Source organism: Acinonyx jubatus, chromosome E4, assembly GCF_027475565.1.
Source record: "Acinonyx jubatus isolate Ajub_Pintada_27869175 chromosome E4, VMU_Ajub_asm_v1.0, whole genome shotgun sequence".
Lineage (NCBI taxonomy): Eukaryota > Metazoa > Chordata > Mammalia > Carnivora > Felidae > Acinonyx > Acinonyx jubatus.
In genome coordinates this window covers 53,270,510-53,296,549 of record NC_069395.1, presented here as the reverse complement: position 1 = coordinate 53,296,549, position 26,040 = coordinate 53,270,510, and the positions used below count along the sequence as shown (strand labels likewise).

The 26,040-nt window shown below is 39.6% G+C and overlaps 1 protein-coding gene, 1 long non-coding RNA gene and 1 pseudogene across 3 annotated transcripts in view; 1 reads left to right on the top strand and 2 right to left on the bottom strand.

Moving 5' to 3' along the window:
* Nucleotides 1-26,040, bottom strand: part of TNFSF4 (TNF superfamily member 4) — a 201,490-nt gene that overhangs the window by 94,068 nt on the left and 81,382 nt on the right. The window lies entirely within an intron of this gene.
* The window catches only part of LOC113595649 (uncharacterized), a 551,139-nt gene that overhangs the window by 504,172 nt on the left and 20,927 nt on the right, over nucleotides 1-26,040 (top strand). The window lies entirely within an intron of this gene.
* Nucleotides 1,705-24,723, bottom strand: LOC106979849 (60S ribosomal protein L7a-like; annotated as a pseudogene).

Sequence of the window (26,040 nt, the reverse complement as noted above, 5' to 3'; positions counted from 1 at the left end):
CAGGCTTCTGTGAAAGACAACTTTAACTCATGTGTGCTTATGTGCTAGAAATTAGATTGAGAAATTACATTCTTAAACCAGGTTATTGAGCCAGTCGGACACTGTAGGGTACAGGCAGGAATAAACTTTACTTTTTATCACCACTGTCCCCCTTTGAATCCTGTATAATTAATTCATTTACCCTCCCTTAAATGAAATCTCAAGCAGACCTCATAGTTTTTCCAATCACTCTCAAACAGTAAAATACTACTATATTTTATCTGGCCTAAAATGAGCATACCTTTCCATTTTAACATCTCATCTCTGAGTCTTAATGTCATCGTATAATCACAATTGGAGGGGTTGTTTTTTTTCCTTTCTTAGTTGTATATAAAATAATGGAGCATCGTATCATCAATAGCATCTTAGAGTCAATGAAACATAGTATCTCTTTTTCTACTCTTAAAAAAATCTATTTAAGTATAGTAACCAAAATTCTATTCTCATCAAATTTAAAACTTCTTCCTTCTGGGGGCTCTGGCCTACTGCAGGCTTGGAAGCTGGTAATGAAAAACAAAATGGGGGTGCTTAGATTCGTATCTACCTATTATTCTACCGTCTCCTTCACTCCCTAGCTGAGGCCTTGGGACCTCTCAGGGATTGGAATAAGGTGAGTGAAAAGAAGTCAGGGTAAATAAAAGTACAGTTACAGTACAGCTAGTTATACTCTGGCAGAGATAACCTCTCTGTGAGGGATGTTCTAAATGTCAATTCTTTCTTTCTTGGAGTGGTTTTGTGGCTTTTTCAGAGACAACTTCCATCACTGGAAACCTCTCGCCTACGGTTCCTTTGACGTACGCCATGCCTCCTCCAGCTGGCCACTTACAACTTCCTCTTTAGCCACTGGTTTCTTATAGCCCACCCCTCCGTTGGGTCAGTCCCTTTGTGTGGAGTCCCATTCGGAACAACCCAGTAGGATTCCCTCCTGTGGGGCCTCACGGGTTCATGGGGAGTTCAAGCATCCCTTGTCACACCAGCCGCTAGAAGTTGTGGTGGATTCCCACAGGGCCACCTTCCCTTGTTCTGCTATAAGTCAGTGGAGCTCAGGCCAGTGACTCTCACCTTTAGACTCTGTGGTTGTGGGTCAGCTGCTAGTCCCTGCATCCCTCCCACTTGAAGGAACACATGAAAACCCTCCAGATGGTCTCCATGAAGCATCCTCACTGGGTCTGAGGACACCATCTTATTACTTGCCGCTTGGAATGGTCAGTCTTGAGCAACCTGACTTCTGTTTTATATTTCATCATCAACTTTGAGACAAACACACTCACACATAAAATGCTAAGTAAATCAAATTTTGTTTATTAAATCAATTCATGGACTACTTTTTCAAAAAAAAAAGTTGAGAAATTCTTTGTCATAAAAAATATGAGTAAGGTGAGATATAGTAACTATTTACTTTATGCTAGGTCAAATTATATACTGTTGAGGTATTGAGGACAAAACCTCAACAATGTGGTTATGTCTGCTAAGACTGCATAACCTAAATCTAATCATGAGGAAATGGCAGATAAAGACTCCAAATACAGAAATCAAATCAAATTATCAACTTTCATACTGACAAAGATAATTGGGGGAATTTAGAGGCCAAATGCTAATGCCTGCTAGTACCTCACTCCTGAATTAATCAGACTTCACACCAGTCCCCCCCCCCCCCCGCCCAGTTCTGTGCATAAACCATAGGCCTCTTAATTCAGGGGACAATGTCTCCCCTAGGAGAAAAGGACCCTAAAATACATGCGGGGCTCTGGGGTAGGCAGATCTAAAAGAGAAAAGAACCCAGAAAGGGCTGAAATACACATCCTCACAAGGCCCCCAGCAAAATTACAAAGATGAGCTTTGTAGATAGTTCCCCTTCCTGGGGGGGGGGGGGGGGATCTAGACCCTCAGGCACAGGGCTTGAAGACTCCACAACATCTTAGCTGGAATTAACACTTTCCTCCAGGTGAGATATACTCCAGGTAAGCCTAGCTTTCTTCCAAGGCACAAGTCCTGAAAGTTAGCTCAGGAATTAAAAAAATATTAATAATAAAGAAAGAAATTCCTTTTTTTTTTTAATGTTTATTTTTGGGAGACAGAGATAGACAGAGTGTGAGTGGGGGAGGGGCAGAGAGAGGAGACACAGAATCCAAAGCAGGCTCCAGGCTCTGAGCTGTCAGCACAGAGCCTGACACAGGGCTGGTACTTATGAACCATGAGTTTCAGCCCCCAATCACCAGCACAGAGAGTCAGCCTGTGTAAGTGGTACCCCTTCATGATCAATTCTTTCTCTCAATCTCAATCTCACTGAAGCTTTGAGTAGGACAGATTTTAGGGTGAAAATTCCCTTCCTTTTCTACCACATGGTTGAAAATTCTCCTTTGATGGCCCGTGCAGGGATTCTGTGAAGAAGAGAAAGTGGATCCCTCTACGTGAGGGAGCTGAATACTTTAGCGGTATCCGTTTGCTGTCCATTATACAGGGTTTTTTTTTTCCTTCTGGTTTATCATTTGCCTTCAATTTTTTTGACATTGGCCGAAAGAGAACTTTTTATGACTTTTATGTACAGAAAACTCAACAGCGTCCACTTAGCCCAATTTGGTGACCAGTCTTTAGCCTTTGCCTTCTCCGACTTGGCAATGCGAGCTACTGACTTTGGACCCTGATGTTGCCTCCCCAGTGACAGGCTATCTCATCATATCTGTCATTGTCACTGGCCCTGCTGGCTTCCACCAGCTTAGCCAGAACCCCTTTGTCTTCTGAGTTAATTTGTGTGAAGGTGACAGTGGTGCAGGTCTTCCAGTGAACCAGATGCCCCAGCCTAGTCTTCCCCTGTATGATGCCACAGGGAACCCCGATATTATGACACAGGGCAAGCAGGAAGACAGCCAGCTCAATGGGATCCACACCATATGCAATCACCACCAGCTGAGCCTTCTTGTTTTCCATCAAGGTGGTGACAGCGTTAACCACAGCTTGAAGGGCAGGAGGCGTCTTAGTGGGGACATCCCCTTTGCTGGCAGCTTTCTTCTCAGCCCAGGCCAACGATCTCTGCTTCTTCTCTTCCTTTGTCTCTGGTCTCTTCCTGTGGGCCAGCTTAAGCAGCTGAGAGATGTTTGGTGGTCCAAGAACTGGGTGAACTGGTTAATCTGGGAGGCAGACACTGATAGAGAATAGCCCTTTGCCACTGCAGCCAGAGGTAGTTGGGCCATTTGACAGAGCAGGTAAGGTCCCTTTTGGGCTGGATGTCCTGTCTAATGCCAAAATTCTTGGGCCTTTTCTCAAACAGGGGATTGGCCACCTTCTTGGCCTCCTGCTTCTTCACAACAGCAGGGGCCAGGGCCACCTTCTTCCCCTTAGCCTTCTTTCCTTTTGGCATCTTCGATGGGCGGAGGAGACAGCCATTGCCTTCAATTTTATGTGATTTCCTAAATACAGATATTTTGAATACTTAGCATGTTAATAGAAAATTCAAAGACAATAAGGAATTCATTAGGAACACAAGATAAAACCTTTTAACATTTTTAGTTATTAGCAACTCACTCATTCATCGGAAAATTGAGTTTTGTTTTCAACTATGTGTGTACCATGCCCACTTTACTTCAGAATAACTTTGGAACATCAGATCTCATACAAAAATACCTCTAATTTTGTGTCTCTGAAGCAGTAACACGTTCATTGAGACAGCATATTTTAGCATCTCTCTCATAGATCTTAAGTTTTCTAAGAAGGTACAAGACTGATCTGATTTTCAAGAAATTATCTCACTTTTGATCTTCTCTGGGTTTTTCTTTCTTTTAAAAGACCATAGTCCCTTTAGATAATCTCTCCTAGAATTCAGCACATTTTTATAGACTATCAATACTTCTCTTGAAAACTTGTCAATTTTCATTAATCACAGAAAGCATATCTTTTCTCTTCACATATTACACACACTTTTTAGTGTGGAAGCTAAATGTCCTTATTCTGAACTATCTGGTCATTCAGGTTTAAGTGTATCTGTAGTATGTAAATAGCAATATTTGGATTTTGCGTTTGAAGGCCAGCCTAAGAGTCTTAGTCTTATAATAGGGACATTTGGAGCACTCAAATTAATTATTCTAAGCAATATGCTTAGTATACTACTATCATCTTGTATGCTGTTTTTATACTTCTTGCTATTTCCCTTCTTTATAATCCTATCTCTTGCTGCATTGACTTGTATTAGCTTTTTCTTGTTTTCTAGAACTTACTGGTCATATGCCCTATTTATACTATTGTCATCTTTACATAATAGTTATCATAATAAATACATCTGAACCCATATTTCTGTATAAAAATCAATCATGATTTCCACCTGTGAAATACGACCACCTCTCCCCTACCTATCTTACTAGTTTTAACTGAGCTCTCTGATCCAAACAATTATTCTGTTTTTTCTTACTTTATATATCTTATCTTCTAAGAAATATTGTTTACATTTTCATTGTGTTATAATCTTAGTAACAACTCTAAAATTTACTGGCCTGTCTGCTTACTGATTTTTGCTTTACATCCTTCTTCCCATTCTTGAGCTCTTAATTTTGATTCATTTCTCAGCCTATTGAACCAAAAGAACACTTGCTAAGTCTCCATTAGGCTGTATATGCTATTGCCCCCACCTACACTTTCCTCAGCCTTAATGCCCACCATTTGATTGTATCCAACTTCCTACTCTGTGTTCCCACAGCACGTCCATTGTGCATACTTCTGATATGGAACTTATTTCATTCTGTGCATGCACTACTGGAATTTAAGCTCCTTGAGAAAGTGAAAATTAGTAGTAGGAAACCTCATTAAAATGGAGTCAGGAAGTTTCAGCAGGGGGAGCTCTCATGAACTACGCTCATAGTCGATTACAGACCCAACAGGAAGAGTCAGATTTGACCTTGCCCAGACTTGACCTTGTACATGGATACAACTCTACTATTCCAGCCAGAAGAAGAGATACTTTCCTCATTCCCTACTCCACCACCCACCCCCATCTCCCCACCCCTACAACAGCTCAGTCAATGAGAAGCCACCACACTTCAAACTCTTAGCTTACAGCAATGGACTTTTAGTTCATAACAGCCTTCTCAACATGCCCCCTTTCTTCTTAAAAAAGCGTACCTCTCCTTTGTCCGCCAGACTTGCCTACAGTTTTATGACAGCCTGTTTGTCCCAGATTGCAATTCTCTTTCATTCCTGAATAAACCCATCTTTTGCTGTTAAAATAACTGGCAGTTTTAATTTTAATTTTCACAAGAGCAATTGTGGTTTTTTTTTCCCCCTCTGTCATTTCTGCTTTGTTTCAAGTTAGCTACAAAGAGTCTGGGAAGCAAAAAATAGAGACTCTGTCACTATTGAAAGAAGAAAATCATTAGCTGAATTATTTAATATTTGACCACTGGGAACATTTCAGTATTCCATGTGCCATGCTGTAATGCTGAATTTGTAGACAGAAACATGGAAGAGAGAGAGCTGAAAGACATCATTCCCTTCTAGGAGCCATTCATCTGATAGTCAAAGCCACACTCTCCCACGTGAGGTACAATCAAGAAGAAGGCTGAGCACCAGACATGAGCTACGCCCACACTTAAGTGACAGGAGAACGGAGCGGGGCAGGTGGTGATGAGGAGAAGCAGGTAGCAGATTGAATCAACCCAGTGATGACAGAAGTGATCAACAGTATCTAACAATGGAGAAAGATCATGAAAGATGAGGGATGAGAACAAAAACAAGGTCATTAGAGGTTGATGATCTTGTTTTCCATCTTTTATATATGATTAAGTCATCTCTATGCCCTTCAGTTGTTATTTAAAACCGTGAATATTTAGATAAACAAAACCTCTGGCCAGCCTGGGTACTTGCTGAAATGGGTCAATTAGCATATTTGAAAATTCAATATACTGTAGTCACATGCATGGAAATAAATGGTAAAAAGATTTTAAAAATTAATGTGGCATTTCAATCCCTCTCTATCTCAATCCCCATAAAAGTTGCTTTAATAAATTAAATGTTCCATTCATATTTCTTATAGCATAAAAGTCTAATCACCTTTAAATGTAAACTTTATTTTTTTTTATTTATTTTTGAGACAGAGAGAGACAGAGTATGAACGGGGGAAGGTAAGAGAGAGAGGGAGACACAGAATCCAAAGCAGACTCCAGGCTCTGAGCTGTCAGCACAGTGCCCGACGCGGGGCTCGAACTCACGGACCGTGAGATCATAACCTGAGCCGAAGTCGGACGCTTAACCGACTGAGCCACCCAGGCGCCCCAAATGTAAACTTTAAATGTAAAAATCTTGTCATCAAGAAAAAAAGAATATCAGATAAAAAATATCATGTCAGAGTTATTCACCTATTTGCATTTAACCACAGTCTATTGCTTTAGGAAAAGATTACTAAGGATTTGGAAAACTCCATGAAATCATATTCACATATGTGAAGGCAAAAAAATGTGTGTATATATATATGTGTGTGTGTGTGTGTGTGTGTGTGTATCACCCAAGTGTACTGTACATTGTACAGGCTCATGATGAAAGAGAATCTGCTTTTGGCGTTCACACTGATTCTTTGGCAATTTTCAAGGGCAAGGGCAAGAAGGTACTTCTACTTAAACATATAGTTTGTCACTGAATAGCTTATCAAGATTGTATCAGTTTTCTCTAAAAATCTTTGTACTCAGAGGAATTTCTTCATTACCACACATAACACGAGACGTTTCAGAACAGAGAGCTTTTTCAAATGAGAAATTCAATATCTAGAAGGAAACTTATCTTTATGGCCAAAACCACATGATGATTAATTTATTTGTTGAAATAAGTGTGTTATTTTAGCCATTCTGACAGTTGTGATATCTCATTGTAGTTTTGATTTGTATTTCCCTGAAGATGAATGACGTTTAGCATCTTTTCATGTGTCTGTTGAGCATCTGCACATCTTTGGAAAAATGTCTCTTCAGGTCCTCTGCTCATTTTTAAATCAGATTATTTCTTCTTTTTTGTTTTTTTTTTAATTTTTTTAATGTTTATTTTTGAGAGAGAGAGAGAGACAGACAGAGTGCAAGCAGGGGAGGCGCAGAGAGAGAGGGAGACACAGAATCCAAAGCTGGCTCCATGCTCTGAGCTGTCAGCACAGAGCCCGACGCGTGGCTCAAACTCACAGACTAAGATCATGACCTGAGCTGAAGTCGGACGCTCAACCGACTGAGCCACCCAGGCACCCCGAGATCAGATTATAAAAGAAGCCTGATTGTGTAGTTTCCATGCAAGTTCTCTTTCTGTGTATCTGTTCTCTTCTGTAATTGGTCTGCTCTTAGTTGTGCCAGTAGGAGGAGGGTTTCAGAATTTGTTTTCACTGAAAGGATCATTTCCTAATTAGAGTCAAAGCAGCAAAGGAAGCCTCCATTGAGTTGAGACACAAACGCCCGTGTTGGTTAAAGCATTAAACATACTCTCTCCTTGTCACTAGTCCTGCATAAGAATCAGGATAGGGATGTCACTGTACAATTTAACCATTTTGTGATGGATATAATGTCATGAATATCAGGTTTTTAAAAATATTTTTATTTATATTTGAGAGAAAGAGACAGCACGAGTGGGGATGGGGGCAGAGAGAAAGGGAGACACAGAATCCGAAGCAGGCTCCAGGCAGCACAGAGCCCGATGCGGGGCTCAAACTCCTGAACCATGAGATCGTGACCTGAGCCAAAGTTGGACGCTTAACCAACTGAGCCACCCAGGTGCCCATGAGTATCAGTTTTATGGTGAATATCATATCTCAAAAGTGGTCCATGGACTGGGGCTGGGCCACCACTATCAGTAGCCAACAAATAGATAAGAACAGAAAATGAGAGTATTTAGAACATTATAAGGGCAGTTTGAGAGAGTAATTTTATTCTGTGGAATGTAATAGTAAGAAGTTGGGCTGTTTTTTAAGTTACTAAACAAAATAATGTGTGTCAATTGAAATAAGTGTGTGTCAAGAACTAAACTATATTTAAGTGTGGTGTACATCAGTGTTTCTCATACCATCTATGGCAAAGGACCTTTTTTCCCTAGCCCATCATGATCTAATACCTTTGAAAAATATGATAAAATTAAGTTACTAAACAAAATAACTTAAAAAACAGCCCAACTTCTTATTATTACATTCCACAGAATAAAATTACTCTCTCAAACTGCCCTTATAATGTTCTAAATACTCTCATTTTCTGTTCTTATCTATTTGTTGGCTACTGATAGTGGTGGCCCAGCCCCAGTCCATGGACCACTTTTGAGATATGATATTCACCATAAAACTGATACTCATGGGCACCTGGGTGGCTCAGTTGGTTAAGCGTCCAACTTTGGCTCAGGTCACGATCTCATGGTTCAGGAGTTTGAGCCCCGCATCGGGCTCTGTGCTGCCTGGAGCCTGCTTCGGATTCTGTGTCTCCCTTTCTCTCTGCCCCCATCCCCACTCGTGCTGTCTCTTTCTCTCAAATATAAATAAAAATATTTTTAAAAACCTGATATTCATGACATTATATCCATCACAAAATGGTTAAATTGTACAGTGACATCCCTATCCTGATTCTTATGCAGGACTAGTGACAAGGAGAGAGTATGTTTAATGCTTTAACCAACACGGGCGTTTGTGTCTCAACTCAATGGAGGCTTCCTTTGCTGCTTTGACTCTAATTAGGAAATGATCCTTTCAGTGAAAACAAATTCTGAAACCCTCCTCCTACTGGCACAACTAAGAGCAGACCAATTACAGAAGAGAACAGATACACAGAAAGAGAACTTGCATGGAAACTACACAATCAGGCTTCTTTTATAATCTGATCTCGGGGTGCCTGGGTGGCTCAGTCGGTTGAGCGTCCGACTTCAGCTCAGGTCATGATCTTAGTCTGTGAGTTTGAGCCACGCGTCGGGCTCTGTGCTGACAGCTCAGAGCATGGAGCCAGCTTTGGATTCTGTGTCTCCCTCTCTCTCTGCGCCTCCCCTGCTTGCGCTCTGTCTGTCTCTCTCTCTCTCTCAAAAATAAACATTAAAAAAATTAAAAAAAAAAAAACAAAAAAGAAGAAATAATCTGATTTAAAAATGAGCAGAGGACCTGAAGAGACATTTTTCCAAAGATGTGCAGATGCTCAACAGACACATGAAAAGATGCTAAACGTCATTCATCTTCAGGGAAATACAAATCAAAACTACAATGAGATATCACAACTGTCAGAATGGCTAAAATAAAAAAGATAAGAAATAACAAGTTTTGGCAAGGATGTGGGGGAAAGGGAACCCTCATGAACTGTTGGTGCAGCCACTGTGGAAAACAGTATGGAGTCTCCTCAAAATATTAAAAAAAGAAATACCTTTTGATCCAGTAATTCCAGTACTGTGTATGTACCCAAAGAAAATGAAAACACTAATTTGAAAAAACATTTGCACCCCTATATTTATAGCAGCATTATTTACAATAGCCAAGATATGGAAGCACTCTAAGTGTCTATCAATAGATGAATGGGTAAAGGGGCACCTGGGTGGGTCAGTCAGTTGAGCATCCGACTTTGGCTCAGGTCATGATGTCACAATTCATGAGTTTGAGCCCCACATCGGGCTCTGTGCTGACAGCTCAGAGCCTGAAGCCTGCTTTGGATTCTGTGTCTCCCTCTTTCTCTGCCCCTCCTCCACTCACACTCTGTCTCTCTCTCTCTCTCTCTCTCTCTCTCTCAAAAATAAATAAACATTAAAAAAAATTAAAAGTAGATGAATGGGTAAAGAATATGTGATACACACGCACACACACACACACATGCACACACACATGCACACACACAGGAACATCATGCAGCCATGAAAAAGGATGAGATCTTGCCATTCAGGACACCACCAATGGGCCTAGAAGGTATAATGCTAATTGAAGTAAGTCGGATTGAGAAATACAAATACCATATGACTTTCCCCATATGCAGAGTCTAAAAAACAAAATGCAGAATCAGACCTAAAAATACAGAGAACAAACTGATGGTTGTCAGAGGGAAGGGGGTGTTGGGGAATGGGCAAAATGGGTGAAGGGGAGTGGGAGATAAAGGCTTCCAGTTATGGAATGAATAAATCACAGGAATAAAAATACAGCATAGGGAATATAGTCAATGATATTGTAATAGCATTCTATGGTGACATGATAGCTATATTGTAGTAAGCACAGCATAATGTATGGAGATGTTGAATCACTATGTTGTACACCTGAAACTAATGTAACATTGTGTGTCAACTAAAAATTTTTTAATAAAAATATAAAGCATTGATTATCAAATTAATGGTTAATTATAAGTTAAATTATTTTACTAATTATTAAATTTAGTGTTGACTAAAAAATTTTTTTAGAGATACAGAGAGAGGTGGAGAGGGGCATAGGGACAGAGAAAGAGAATCCTAAACAGGCTGTATGCTCAGCACATAGCCTGACACATGGCTCAATCCCATGACCCTGGGATCATGCCCTGAGCCAAAATCAAGAGTTGGACACTCAGCTGATTGAGCCACCCAGGTGCCCCAAATTTAGTGTTGATTTTAAAATCATTATATTTGAGGGGCACCTGAGTGGCTCAGTTGGTTGAGTGTCCAACTCTTAATTTCAGCTCAGGTCATGATCTCACTGTCATGAGATCAAGCCCCATATCAGGCTCTGCACTGAGCGCGGGGCCTGCTTGAGATTCTCTCTCTCCCCCTCTGCTCTTCTCCCACATTATCTCTCTCTCTCTCTCTCTCAAAAATAAATAAAATAAATAAAATAAATACTTTAAAAAGTCATTATATTTGAAATCTACTTTTAAGTTTCATTTTATCACTTCCCAATATTGGCAAGAAATCACATTTTAAGGATTTTAAGGAACTTACTTGCAGCTAAGTTATTTAGAAAGCAAAAAAATCCTTTCAAAAAAATTTATAGCAAAAAAAAGTTATATGGCTATGAAAACATTTTAATAAATCTGAAATGACATAGAGCTTCCAAAATTGTTTTAAGAGCACTGCTCACGCTGAATAAACACACTGGCTTTGTTAGGTGAAGGAGTGAATTCAGAGGGCCCAGCTTGGAAAGATTTGGGGAGCAGTACTAAAACACAGATACTTCCGGGTTGACATATCATGCAAACAGGTGCATTGTGCGGGGCTTGGTGGAAGGAGCCACATTTCTAAACAGAGAATGGAGATGGGTTTAGAATTCAAGGAATCACATGTTCCTAACATCCATAGTAGGGAACATTAAAAACATGACAGGAAGAAAGGAATGAGCAGAATCCAAATCCAAATCAGGCAAAGAAAACAGGACCATACACTAGATCAGACCAGGCTGGAGGCTCTCTCCCTAACCACACTGAAGATCGTTCCTCTCAGACTTTCAGAGAGGGAGATTGGGAGTTCATAGCAAACTTGTGAATGATCTTTATTGTTGTTACATTTACTCATTAAAGTACTTCTAAACATATAAAATTTCTTAAATTTCATATTGTGAATCCAATCTTTTAATGGGCCTCTCCAGGTATGATTATTGCCTTGGTCGATTCAGGCTGGCGTAACAAAATACCACAGACTGGATGCCTTATAAATGACAGAAATTTATTGCTCACAGTTCTGGAGGCTGAAAGTCCAAGATCATGGTGCAAAGATGAGTGTCCTCTTCTGGATCACAGAATTCTCTAGTAAGCTCGCATGGTGGAAAGACAAGCTAGCTTTCTGGGGCCACTTTTATAAGGGAACTAATCTCCTTCATGAGAGATCTGTCCTTGCCACCTAATCACCTCCCAAAGACGCTGTCTCCTAATACCATTACCTGGAGTATTAGCTTTTCAACATATGAGTTTTGGAGGGACCGTATATTCAGACCATAGCCGTTATGAACGGGTATGTAGACAGACTGGAAACATCCTGTGTCTTACAGCATTTGCATAGTACATGCCTTTTTTCAGTTAAGCTTTTACTTGAAAATTTTTAACTTTTTTATTGATGTATGTAGAGAAAAGGGCACAAACTTTATATGCAGAGCTCAACGTATGAGTGTTCCCCAACAGATCATAACACAGGATAATTGCACCACCTCAGATGGTTCCCTCCCAGTCAATATACCCCAGATGGAATCATTATTCTGATTTGTCACCATGATTAATTTTGCCTTTATTGAGCTCCCCATAATGGGATCTTCCAGTATGTGCTTTTTTGTTCTTGGCTTCGTTTGCTCACCATTAGATCTATAATGTTCATCTACCTTGTCATATGGTAGCTATAATTTGTTCTATTTTTATTAGTATTATAACAAAAATTGCATTAATATACCACAATTAATTTATAATTCTACTGTCGATGGACATCTGGGTTGTTTCCCAATTTTTTTAATAAAGGTCATATACTGTGGACATTGTTACATTTTCTTGGTGAGCATATGCATTTATTATTGATGAGTATACCTCTGAGAGTGAATTTTCTAGGTCACGAGATATGCATATGTTCATTTTTTGTAAGTGGATGTATCAGTTTACAATTCTGTCAGCAGTGTGTAAGAATTCTAATTGCCACACATCCTTGTTAACACTTGGAATTGTCAATCCTTTTAGTATTAGCCATTCTGGTGGGTGGATTTGTGGTTTTAATTTACATTTACCCAATAACTAGTGATGTTGAGCACATTTTCATATTCTTATGGCCATTTATATATCCTGTTTAAGTCACCTTTAACCAACATTGTATGGAATTATCTTTCTTATTGATTGAGTAGTTCTAATGCTTTCTGTGTTAAGAAATCTTTCCTTACTCCTAAGGTCATACAGATTTTTCTCCCATGCTTTCTCCTAAAAGCCTTGTTTTATATTTCACCTTTAGGTCTATGATCCACCTAGAATGATAAAGATGGCCCAAATTCTTTGCTGAACTTCTCATTGAGAGGCCAAGTCTAGATGCCACCCCTGTGATTCTGGGCTAGCCTTAGTGACTTACATGACCAATAGAATGTGGCATACATATCATTCTGAGACTTCTGAGGCTAGTTAGAAAAAGCCTTACAGCTTTAATCTTGGCCTCTTGGAACACTCAGGAAGCTTTGGGTTGCCACCTTATAGGCCCAATTATTTGAGACCACCATGCTGGAGAAGACAAGTATATGTTTTAATTAATAGTCCCAGCTGAGCCTAGATTTCCAACCCATCCGAACCCACTGAGGGGCCAGATTAGGTGAGTAAAGTCACCATGGACCCTCCAGATCATCCCATCCACCAGCTGAATACCACCAATATTAACACCACATTGAGCAGAAGAATTACCCAAATAAACCTTACCCAAATTCCTGGCACGCAAAATTGAATTATGATAAAATAACTGTTGTTTTAGGCCATTACAGTTTGGGGTGTTTATTATGCAGTGACAGATAAGCAGAACATGATGTGAAGTAGAGGGTCAAGGTTTTTCAATTGCACCATTTAAGTAAAAGATCATCATTTCTTCATGTCACTGTAGTAGTACTCTTCCTAAATCAGATGACTGCATGAGGGTCTGTTTCTAGATCCTATATTCTATTCTATATATCAATTTGTCTATTATTTTAGTTACTATAGCTTTATTAATAAGTCTTGATGCCTAGCAGTTAAAGTCCCCCAAATTTGGTCTTTGTCAAGATTGTCTTAGCTCTTCTCAGCATTTTTGCATTTCCATATGAGTTTGAGAATCAAGTTATCAAAATTCATTTCAAATCTTACTAGGGGCACCTGGGTGTCTCAGTTGGTTGAGCATACGGCTTGAGCTCAGGTCATGATCTCGCAGTTTGTGAGTTTGAGCCCTGTGTCGGGCTCTGTACTGATGGCTCAGAGCCTGGAGCCTGCTTCCGATTCTGTGTCTCCCTCTCTCTCTGCCTCTCCTCTGTTCACACTCTATCCCTGTCCCTCTCAAAAATAAGTAAACATTTATAAATAAATAAATGGAATCTAACTTAAAAAATCTGTTTCAATTGCATTGAATCTATAAATCAATCTGGGAAGAACTGCCATTTTAACAATATTAAGTCCTCTAGTTCATGACCATGGTATATTTTTTCATTTATTGCCTTCTTTAATTTCAATCAAGAATGTTATTTCTAGGCATTTGTTATTGTTGTTACTTTTGTTGTTTGATGTCACTACAAATAGTATTTTTAAAGTTTTATGTCCTAAGTTTTTGTTACTAGCATATACAATTTTAATTTACTTTTGTACCCATAAAGTTTGCTAAATTTGTACATTTTAAATATATAAATGGCAAGTTTATCTGTAGGTTCTTTTGAGACAAGGCAATTATATTTTCTGAGAAAAAGTTCCACTTCTTCCTTTCTAATCCTTATGCCTTTTATTTATCTTTTGTTATTGCATTGCTAGGACCTTCAACCTCTCAAGGCTGCTCAAGCAGAACCCAGTATAAAGAGAGGCTGTGGAATAGTTAATATTACTTCTGAAATCACACTGAAGAGAGTTCCCAGACAGCCTCCATCACATTCTAGCTGTGTGAATTTGGATAACTTACTTAATTTTCCTGTTCCTCAGCTTTCTTGGTTTTTAAACAAAAATGACAATGGTGGGGTGCCTGGGTGGCTCAGGTGATTAAGTGTCTGACTCAATTTCAGCTCAGGTCATGGTCTCATAGTCGTGATGGGAGAGATAGAGCCCCACATCAGGCTCTGCACTAAGTGTGAATCCTGCTTGAAATTCTCTCTCCTCTCTCTCTGCCTCTCCCCTGCTCTCTTGCTCTCTAAACAAACAAACAAACATTTAAAAACATACAGTGACGCCTACTTCATAAAAGTTGTCATGAAGGGCACCTGGGTGGCTCAGTCAAGTCCCTGACTCTTGATCTCAGCTCAGGTCTTGATCTCACAGTCATGAGTTCAAGCCTGGAGTCATGATTTCATGCACCAAGCATGAAGCCTACTTTAAAAAAGGAAAAAAAAAAGGGGGTGTCTGGGTGGCTAGGTTGGTTAAGCATCCAAATTCGGCTCAGGTCATGATCTCAGTGAGTTTAAGCCCCACATTGGGCTCTCTGCTGACATCTCAGAGCCTGGAGCCCACTTCAGATTTTGTGTCTCCCTCTCTCTCTGCCCCACCCCAGCTCATGCTCTGTCTCTCTCCCTCTCCTTCAAAAATAAACATTAAAAAAAACTTTTTTTTAAAGAGAGAGAAAAAAAGTCCTGAAACTTAAATGAGTACACATAAAACACAGGGAACAATATCTGCCTCATATTAAACACACATTAGCTATTTTCATTGCTTTAAATCCTACACATGAATACCTTTTTAAAGTTTTTTTTTTAATTTATTTATTTTGACACAGAGAGAGAGAGAGAGAGCATGAGCAGGGGAGGGGCAGAGAGAGAGAGGGAGAGAGAGAATCCCAAGCAGGCTCCACACTGGCAACATGGAGCCCAACACAGGGCTTGAACTCATGAACTGAGATCATGACCTGAGCTGAAACCAGGAGTCAGATACTTAACCAACTGAGCCACCTAGGCGCCCCAATCCTACACATGAATACTTTAAAAAAATTTTTTTAATATAATTTATTGTCAAGTTGGCTAACGTACAGTGTATACAGTGTGCTTTTGGTTTTGGGAGTAGATTCCCATGATTCATCACTTACATAAAACACCCAGTGCTCATCTCAACAAGTGCCCTCCTCAATGCCCATCACCCATTTTCTCCTCTCCCCACCCCCCCATTAACCCTCAGTTTGGTCTCTGTATTTAAGAGTCTCTATGGTTTGCCTCCCTCTCTGTTTGAAACTATTTTTTCCCCTTCCCTTCCCCCATGGTCTTCTGTTAAGTTTCTCAAGTTACACATACAAGTGAAAACATATGATATCTCTCTTTGTCTGACTAACTTATTTCACTTAGCATAATATACTCCAGTTCCATCCACATTGCTACAAATGTAAGGATTTCATTCTTTCTCATTGTCAAGTAGTATTCCATTGTATATATAAACCACATCTTCTCTATCCATTCATCAGTTGATGGACATTTAGGCTCTTTCCATAATTTGGCTATTGTTGAAAGTGCTGCTATAAACATTGGGATACATGTGCCCCTATGAATCAGCACTCCTGAATCCTTTGGATAAATTCCCAGTAGTGCAATTGCTGGGTCATAGGATAATTCTATTCTTTATTTTTTGAGGAACCTCCACACTGTTTTCCAGAGTGGCTGCACCAGTTTGCATTCCCACCAACAGTGCAAGAGGGTTTCCATTTCTCCACATCCTTGCCAGCATCTGTTGTTTCCTGAGTTTTTCATTTTAGCCATTCTTACTGGTGTGAGGTGGTATCTCAGTGTAGTTTTGATTTGTATTTCCCTGACGATGAGTGATGTTGAGCATCTTTTCATGTATCTGTTGGCCATCTGGATGTCTTTGAAAAAGTATCTATTCATGTCTTCTGCTTGGGATTCTCTCTCCTCTCTCTCTGCCTCTCCCTTGCTCTCTTGCTCTTTAAATAAATAAACAAACAAACATTTTAAAAAATGACAATGATGCCTCCCTCATACAAGTTGTCATGAGGGGCACCTGGGTGGCTCAGTCAGTTAAGTGCCTGACTTTTGATCTCAGCTCCGGTCTTGAACTCATGGTCATGAGTTCAAACCTGAGTTGAGCTCTGCACTGAGCATGAAAGTCAAAATAGTAAAAATTTTAAAAGAAAAAATAGGAAAATATTTTCAGGACTTTATAGTCATGAGGGCCTTTTTAAAAAGATATAAAAAGCAAAATTCAAAAAGTAGATAAACTTGACTAAATTCAAATCAAAACTTGTATGGTAAAAGTTACCATAAACAAAAAATTTACAGACAAAAGATCCAGAGTATATAAGAACCATAATATAATAAGAAAATGTGAGGGGCGCCCAGGTGGCTCAGTTGGTTGAGCGTCCGACTTTGGCTCAGGTCATGATCTCACGGTTCGTGAGTTCGAGCCCCACGTCGGGCTCTGTGCTGACAGCTCAGAGCCTGGAGCCTGCTTTGGATTCTGTGTCTCCCTCTCTCTCTGCCCCATCCCCACTCATGCTCTGCCTCTCTCTGTCTTAAAAATAAAAACATTTTTAAAAATTAAAAAAAAAAAGAAAAGATGAACATACCAAGTGAAAAACACATCCAGGATATGAATAGGCAAGTCATAAAAGAAGAAATACAAACAGTAAACAGGTAAAGATGTTCAATTTTCACTGATAGCCAAAAATTTTAAATAGACTAATTAAAACAACAATATGATTACTATGTCACCTACCAGATTAGCCACAATTGATTTGTTTGATATTCTTTAGTGTTATCAGTGGTATGAAGAAATGGATAATCTTATATACATTACTGGCTACTTTGGAGAATAATTTGGCACATCTGTGAATGTGTTTAAATGTACATTCTGTGATCCAGTAAGACTCCTTCAAAGGATGTATCTATAGAAACCACTCTACCTGTGCAAAAGAGGGCTGTACCTGAAGGCTCCTTGGGGTGTTTTAAAATAACAAAACTTGGAAGCAAACTAACCTCCACACACAGGACAATGACAAAGTAAATCACAACCTATCTGCTAAGCAGTTTAAAAGAATGAGGTAGTTTCTAAGTATTGGGATAGAAAAGTCTCCAAGAGAAATCATGGAGAAAAAAGAGGAAGTGACTGGATGATACAGTATAATATATTTTGTTAAACACAAGTTTACACAAAACAATATTATATATGTTCCCCACGGACATGTATATGATGTAAATGCATAGGAAAATCCATGGATGATATCTGTATGATAGCATCACACCGAAATATGATCCAGGTTGAACCTGCGTGGCCATCTGGTAACTCTATGTACCTCTACTGCAGGTGCTAGGATCAAAGATGATCATGGGGACTTTTTAGCCTTATGTAGAATAACACTTTATTTTTTCTAAGAGATTAGTTAATAATTACATATGTAATTAAAATATAATCTTTAAAAGTAAGCAACTAGAATGGAAGAAAGTACTCCATCCATAATAGCAACAAAATACAAGAAATATCTAAGCATATCTTTTTTTCAAAACTGATTTTATTTTCTTTTTAAAGTTTTTTTTGTGTGTGTGTGTGAGACAGAGAGAGAGAGAATGAGTGAGGAAGGGCAGAGAGAGAGGGAGAGAGAAAGAATCTTGGGCAGGCTTCACACTGTTAGCAACAGAGCCCAAAGCTGGGCTCAATCTCACAAACTGTGAGATCCTCATGACATGAGCTGAAACCAGAGTCGGACACCTAATTGACTGAGCCACCCAGGGGCCGAACACACACAGTTTTTTTAATGAAGGATCACAAATCACTGGAAAAGAAAAAGATTACTCCAATACATGGTAGTTGGAGAATTGGTTGGCTATTTGTTAAATATAGATTTTCATAAATTTCAATTTTCAAATCAGACATGTATAACATATTACAATGGTTTAAAGAGTCATTCTAAAATGTATCAATCACTAAGACTAGAAGCATCAATATGAGGTTGATTACTCATTTTAAAACAATGGAAAGCCATTCCCCTTCCTCCTCCCTTTCCTTTCCTCCCTGAACAATTCAGTCCTAAAGCTGTTAGGTCACTGTAGGGCAGAGCAAAGCAGTCATTCTCAAGTTCAGAGAAGTAGAAGAGAATAGAAAATTCACAGATGGGGCACCTGGCTCAGTCGGTTGAGCATCTGACTCTTGATTTCAGCTCAGGTCATGATCCCAGGGTTGTGGAATCAAGCCCCCCTCATCAGGTTCCACACTGATCTTAAGATTCTCTCTCTGTCTCTGTCTCTCTCTCTCTCTCCCTCTGCCCCCCTCCTCTGCTCTCTCTCTCTCCAAATAATAATAATAAATTAAATTAAAATGAAAAAAAATTCACAGAGAAATTCAATAACTAACAAAATATATTTTTCACATTTCAGCCTCATCAGTATCTAAAAATATGTATATTAAATATTGAGATATATTTTGACATATTAAAAAAGTTTAATGGGAATATCCAATTCTGGCAAGGGTAAGGAAACAAGAATTTGTATACAAAGCTGTTAAAAATCTTTCAGAAACCAATCTGGCTATATGAACGAAGAGACTTAAAATATTTTGTGCCTTAGGGGTGCCTGCATGGCTCAGGTGATTGAGCGTCTGACTTCAGCTCAGGTCATGATCACTCCCAGTTTGTGAGTTGAAGTCCATGAGTTTGAGTCCCACATTGGGCCCTGTGCTGACAGCTCAGAGCCTGGAGCCCACTCCAGGATTCTGTGTCTCCCTTTCTCCCTGCCCCTCCCCAGCTCACACTCTCTCTCTCTCTCTCAAAAATAAACAAACATTAATATATGTGCCTTAGTATTAAATATTAATATTAAATATTAATGTTTATTAAATATGTGTTGTGCCCTTTGACTTAGTAATTACATGTACGGAAAGCTATTTTTGAGGAAAGACTGTGAAATACCAAAAAGAAAAATGCCTTAGATGTAAAGATGTTCACCAGAGCATTTTTATAGCAATTAAAATATTGGAAAACAACATAAGTGTCTAATAACAGGTAAACAGTTGTATAAAGTATAGGCTATTTAGTAAAGGAACTATTAGGCATCCTAAAACTATGCTTAAAAAAACTACAAAAACTGCTTATGCTATAACAGTTTTAAAAAGCACAGTGAAAATAGAGTCTGATACCATCATAACAATGTATAAAATGCAAAAACAATAGAAAAATGAAACAAAGTTAAACAAAATTGTCTTTTAAAGTAGAACTTTGGGGGATTTTTCCCCTTTCAAACAAGTGGAAAATCAAATTTCACAGCTGTAGCAAATTTGATGTAATTTGAGCAACTTGTTTAGTTCAACAAGCAAGTATTGGGACCAATGCCAAGCAGTACCCTAGGACCTATTATCTGGAAAGCAGCATTCTGTATTACTACTAATAAATTTCAAAAGGAAAACATGTGTTTTCACCATGAGGCATTTGTCTTGAAAGAAAGAAAGAAAGAGAAGGAGAGACAGGGAGAGAGAAGGAGAGAGAGGGAGAAGGAGGGAGGAAAAGAGGAAGGAAGGAAAGAAGGGAAGAAAGAAGGAAAAGAGAGAGAAGGAGGGAGTGTGGGAAGGGGAAGGAGAAAGCAAGCTAGTAGGAGCATTTTGCTGAACGATCCCAGACTTACAAGTTAGTTCTGCACTTCCTCAAAAATGCCATCATCATGTATGTGCAAGCCAGATAGCTTTCCCAAAACAAGTGTAACCAGTGTTGCACACATTCTATTCATCATCTTTTAATGACATTTATTTCATATCTACACATTGCCCCCGTCCATGGGATTTGTTTAGGATATAGAAGAATAAGACTAGCACTTTCAAAAATGAAACTGTCAAAATAAAAATACAAAAAAAATAAATAAATAAATAAACCAAATTTAGAGAAAATTATGGAAACCCTCAAACACCAACCCACCTTGTTGATCAGGAATATTCATAACTGTTCAAAACCAATTCAGCATACCTAAAAATAATTATCAATTATAATAATAATTAATAATTAATACTGATGTTAATTATTCTTTCACATGATTTTCATTTTGCATCACATGATGTTAATATGTGGTATTAATTAACAATATCAATCACATATTATTATGTAATTTGTAAAATGTGATTAAAAACTATCAACATTAAATACTAATTGAACACGAACTAAGCTTTTACACAATTTTTTTCATTTAGTCTTCACAAAAGCTGATGTCATTAATCAAAATACAAGAGTTGATATTATTACCTCATTTTACAAATGAGGAAGCTGAGGCTCAAAGAGGCTACCTTATTTGCATAAGGTCAACCGTCTAGAAAAGGCCAAGGCATTTTCACACATATAGAAAAGCCAGATTGTGACAGACCTTCGAGCCATGCTCTGTGCCTCAGCACACTGCCTCCCTTTGAAAGTCGAGCTCCTGGAACAGTGGTGGTGAAAAGTAAACTCTGACTAATCATAATAATCACTGATTACAACATGCTTTCAATATGGTGAGTTAAAGTCTGGTACCTAGTCATAGTTGAATTGTATTTCCAAGGTGAAGAATTTAACTAAAATCTTAAGTTTAGATATACTCTTACCCCTACCTAGCAAATTCAGGCTCTTTCCTTTCACACCCCACTTTAAAAAGACACACTACATTTTCTCTTTTCAAAACCCAGAAGGCAAAATAATTAACAGAGTCTCAGAAATGGGTTGCCTTTCAGATGCTTATTTTAGTACTTCTAGTTTTCCAATCTAGTCTCAATAACAATTAGCACAAACTTCTGTTCTGAAGGGCAGTACTGTATTTTGGGTTTCCTGGAAACCACCACTGCCAAGGCAGCACACACAATGTTATCACGATGACGCATCTTCAAGAGGAAGTGAACAAATATTATTAGGACCTTACCTCTCCTCTTAAAAGGTTTGGAAGTTTTGGAAATCCTGCAGTCAAAAATAAAACTAGCTCCTTATGAAAGGAAATCTAAACGTCTTCCCTTTCAAAAGGGCAAACTGAAAGGTCATCAAATAAAATTAAGAAACGGGGTCTGAAAATAGCAAAGTGGTTAATGGTATCTCTTTGTCAAAACTTGTAATTTAATAAGGATTTTCATTCTTCAGCTCAAAAATGACATCTCCTCCAGGGTGGGGTCAATTTACTCTCTCCTTTTGTCATTCATTCCTAGTGGTCTTTCTTATCTCCCTTGGAGATATAAAAGAGAAAGACCTGTAAGCTTAAAGTCAGAAGATGTGAGTTCTATTTCTTTTCCTGCCATTAGATGAACTGTGTAAAATAGACAAGAGGGGTGGCTGGGTGGCTCAGCTGGTTGAGTGTCCAACTTCAGCCCAGGTCATGATCTGGAGATTCATGGATTTGAGCCCCGCCTCAGGCTCTGTGCTGACAGCTCTAAGCCTGAAGCCTGCTTCAGATTCTGTGTCTCTCTGCCCCTCCCCAGCTCGCGCTCTCTCTCTCTCTCTCTCTCTCTCTCTCAAAAATAAACTTTAAAAAACAACATTAAAAAAATAGATAAAAGAACAAGTTCCTTCCTGATTCACAATGTGATCACATCGGTGAATTTTCTTTGTGAAAAAACAAAGCCCGAGATCAGTGGTTCTCAAATGCTTTTGCTCCCCAGGGTATATTTGCCAATATCTGGAGACATTTTTGATTGTCACAACTAAGGGTGCAGATGCTACCTGGCATCTAGTAGGTCAAGGCCAAAGATACTGCCAAACATCCTACAATATACAGGACAGCCCCTCACACCAGAAAATTATCTATCTGGCCCAAAAGCCAATAGTGCTGAGGTTGAGAAACCCTGCTGTAGACAAATGCAAGCTACCCTCAGCTTCCCCAACCAATGCCTTGGATGCAGGCAAATCTCCTAGATGTGCCAGAATGACTGTGACCTGCAAGGGAGCCTCTCAGATCCAGCTCTTCTCACCCAGCAAGAGTAAAGAAGCAAAGCCAGAGTCTTCCCTAGCCCAGAGCCCCAGGGTGAGGACCTGCACAAGGCTGAGGGAAGGGCTGAGATCCCCTTGTCAGTCTCAAGCTTACCAATAGTCACCTTCCCCAGCTGCTCTCCTAGGATCCAAGTGGTCTGAAACATGTTCTCCAACTGGATTAATGTGGAGCACTAAACAGTATTTACTGAGTGCCTACCTGCATGTTGTTAAGAAAGATACAGAAGATATAATCCTGTTTAATAAATAAATCCTTGCCATCATCATGTAGAAGTTTAGAATCTAGTAGATGAAAGGACACAAATAACAAGTGAAGAATCCCAGACACTTTTGCTCCTTTAAAATTACATGTGACAGGGGTGCGCCTGATTCACAGTCAGTGAAGCGCCTGATTTTGGCTCAGGTCATGATCTTGTGGTGAGTTCGAGCCCCGCATTAGGCTCTGTGCTGACAGATTACAATACTGAGATTACAATACTCTCACAGAACTGTCATGAGATATAAATGATATGCATTAGTGGTATGTCATAAGCGTTAGACAAATCCCAGGTACATAGTAAGTGCCCCATTAATGTTATTTTCCTTCCTTCTCTGTTGGTGTGGGCTCCAATTTGTCCCTATGACATAAAATTTCTCCATATTCCATCGTAGAAGTGCCCTCACAATTCCCTGCCCCCAAATTCCTTAGGTCCTGGATCCTATCGATGTTCTCTCACCCCTCCTGGAAGTCTCCGTAGCTCTAGGATTACCCCTAAAATTCCTGCTCCTCCCCTGACCTGATTTCTTATATTCCTATTCTGCTTATCTAAAGTCTGATTATAGCACACTAGTGGACATTCTGCTAAATTCAAGTTTGTGGTCTGAAAAAAAAATCTCACTGTTGAAGTTTAGGGGAGTGTGATGAAGGCGGGAACCAGGGCATTTGGTCTCCAGCAGCCTCTTCTACCATCAGAGGGAAGGGATCTACAAGCATGGGTGTTCCCTCAGGAGGGCTTGCCTGGTCATTGGTAGGGCTCCCACAAGGAATCTTTGGCTAATCTCAACCTCAATGTTGGGGCACCTGGGTGGCTCAGTCTGTTAGGCATCTGACTCTTGATTTCGGCTCAGGTCATGATCTCACAGTTAGTTCAAGCTCCACATTGGGTTCTGCACTGACAGCGCAGATTCTGCTTGGGATTCTCTCTCTCTCCCTCTCTCTCTGCCCCTCCCCTGCTCACGCTCTCTCTCTCTCTCAAAATAAATAAACTTAAAAAAAAAAAAATCTCAACCTCAGTGTTAATCTCACCAGGATTAGGAAATGGCCTGCCTTCCAGAAGACCCAGGGTTCTTATCCTCTCCCTTATATATCTGCTGGACATCTGATTCTTTGATACAATGATTAGCCTGCCTTGTGGGGCTTTACTCCCTGCAGTGGTTCCTATCATTTGAGGACAATAAGATCCCCACAGGCAAATAACAACACATTATTACTTCTCGCTTGTTAGTTTCCTAACAATGAGAATTTGTGTTCCTTCTTTCTTCTTAAGGAAACCACAGCACTAATGATGCAAAAAAATACACATCAAAGATATTTCCCAACACTTCATTCTGCTCAAGATCTCTCTTTTCTGTCATCAGCCACATTTCCCAATCCAATGGGTGGCAGTTCCAAATGTTATCTCCACTCTGTCTCCACCTTCTCTCACCAGATGGTCTAGCCTCCTACACACCAAGGAAACAGAGGCCATTAGTCAAAAACTCCAACATTCCTAATGTCCACCTCCTAATGTCTATACTTAGGGCAATAAACAGTAACCAGGAAATCTGTAGCTCTATGGAAGAATCCCATGTATTGGTCAAAGATAAGTGACTCTGGGTGGTGATGAAAGCTTAAAACAATATTATCTAAGAGAGAGGGGGAAATTTAGTCATTACCACCAACCAAAATGAAATGTTCCTTTCCCTTTAGCAAAATCAGTGCTCCTCAAGAGTCTAAGGAGGGAGATACCACACTACTGAATCCTTGACTCTAGCAATTCAATCAGGGGTCTCCAAATGAATCAGGCCAAATTAGAGTTTTGGCCTTTTCTTACAATTTCTTCCAGACTTGCTTTTATATTTCCTGTTTTCCAGCCTTCCATTTATTCATTTAACCCATATTTATTTATTAAGACTTTTCACTTAAAATCAATTGTGTCTTCACTACCAGCACTCATGAGGGTAGTGAAGGCAGAATTGCTTAAAAAAATTTTTTTTAATGTTTATTTATTATTGAAACACAGAGAGAGACAGAGCATGAGCAGGGGAGGGGCAGAGAGAGGAGGAGACACAGAATCTGAAGCAGGCTCCAGGCTCTGAGCTGTCAGCACAGAGCCCGAAGCGGGGCTTGAACTCACAAACCACGATATCATGACCTGAGCCGAAGTTGGACGCTCAACCGACTGAGCCACCCAGGTGCCCCAGACAGAATTGATTTTAAAAGACTCAAGGGGCCCCTAGGTGGCTCAGTGGCTTAAGTGTCCAACTCTTGATTTTGGCTCCCACGTCAGGCTCTGAGCCTGCTTGGGATTCTCTCTCTCCCTCTCTCTCTGCCCCTCCCCCCTCTCAAAATAAATAAACATTTTTAAAAAATAAAAGACCACTGTTTTCATGAAGCTTGTGTTCTTTGGGGAGTAAATGAAATAAGTAAATGTATGATCAAAGGTGCTATTTTCTAGGCCAAAAAAAAGGGGGGGGGGGGTGGAGAGTTCCAGTGAGGAGGTGAATGGATATAACTACAAATAAGATAATCAGGGAAACCCTGTGTAATAACATGAGTAAGTCTTGCAGGAAGTGAGGGAGTTAGCCATGCAAACATCTGTGAGATGACCGTTGCACACAGAGGGAAGAATGAGTGCAAAGGCTCCAAGACAGGCAGCAGCCTGATGCATTCAAGAAACAACAAGGATCCCAGTGTGACCGAAGAGAATAGTAGGGAGAGAAGAGGTCAGAGGACTAACAGAAGCCACACCACAGTAGTTTGGGCAACACTGTGATTATATTGGCTTTTACTGAGGGTGAGAAGGAAAGTCATTGGATAACTCTGAGAAGAGATATGGCAGGTAAACTACATGGTATGCCAGATATTACAGACTTCTATGGAGAAAAATCAAAACAAGGGCAAATAAATGATGAGGCAACAGGGGAGGGACCCTATGGTTATTATTTTGCACTTCCCCATTCTCTTCTTCTTTCTAACTCAACTGATTCTTCAAGGCTCAACTCACATAGACACCTCCTCCAAGAAGAATTCTCTGAATTGTCCTCCCTGAATTGGGTAAGAGTGACCCTTCTCTGTATTCTCATAGCACCCTAAACAATCCTTTCTTGAGCATTTATCACACTGTTTTGGGATAGTCTGTTTATTGTGTCTTTAGTAAGAACTCACAAAACATTTGTTGAAGAAATGAAAAAATGGTTGATGGATGGATGGATGAAACAGAGTAAAACAGAGAGAGTGAATGGAAGGAGAGAAGATAGTTCTCTACTTCCTGAGGCTAGCTGGAATAGAGGTGATGGCAATGGGAA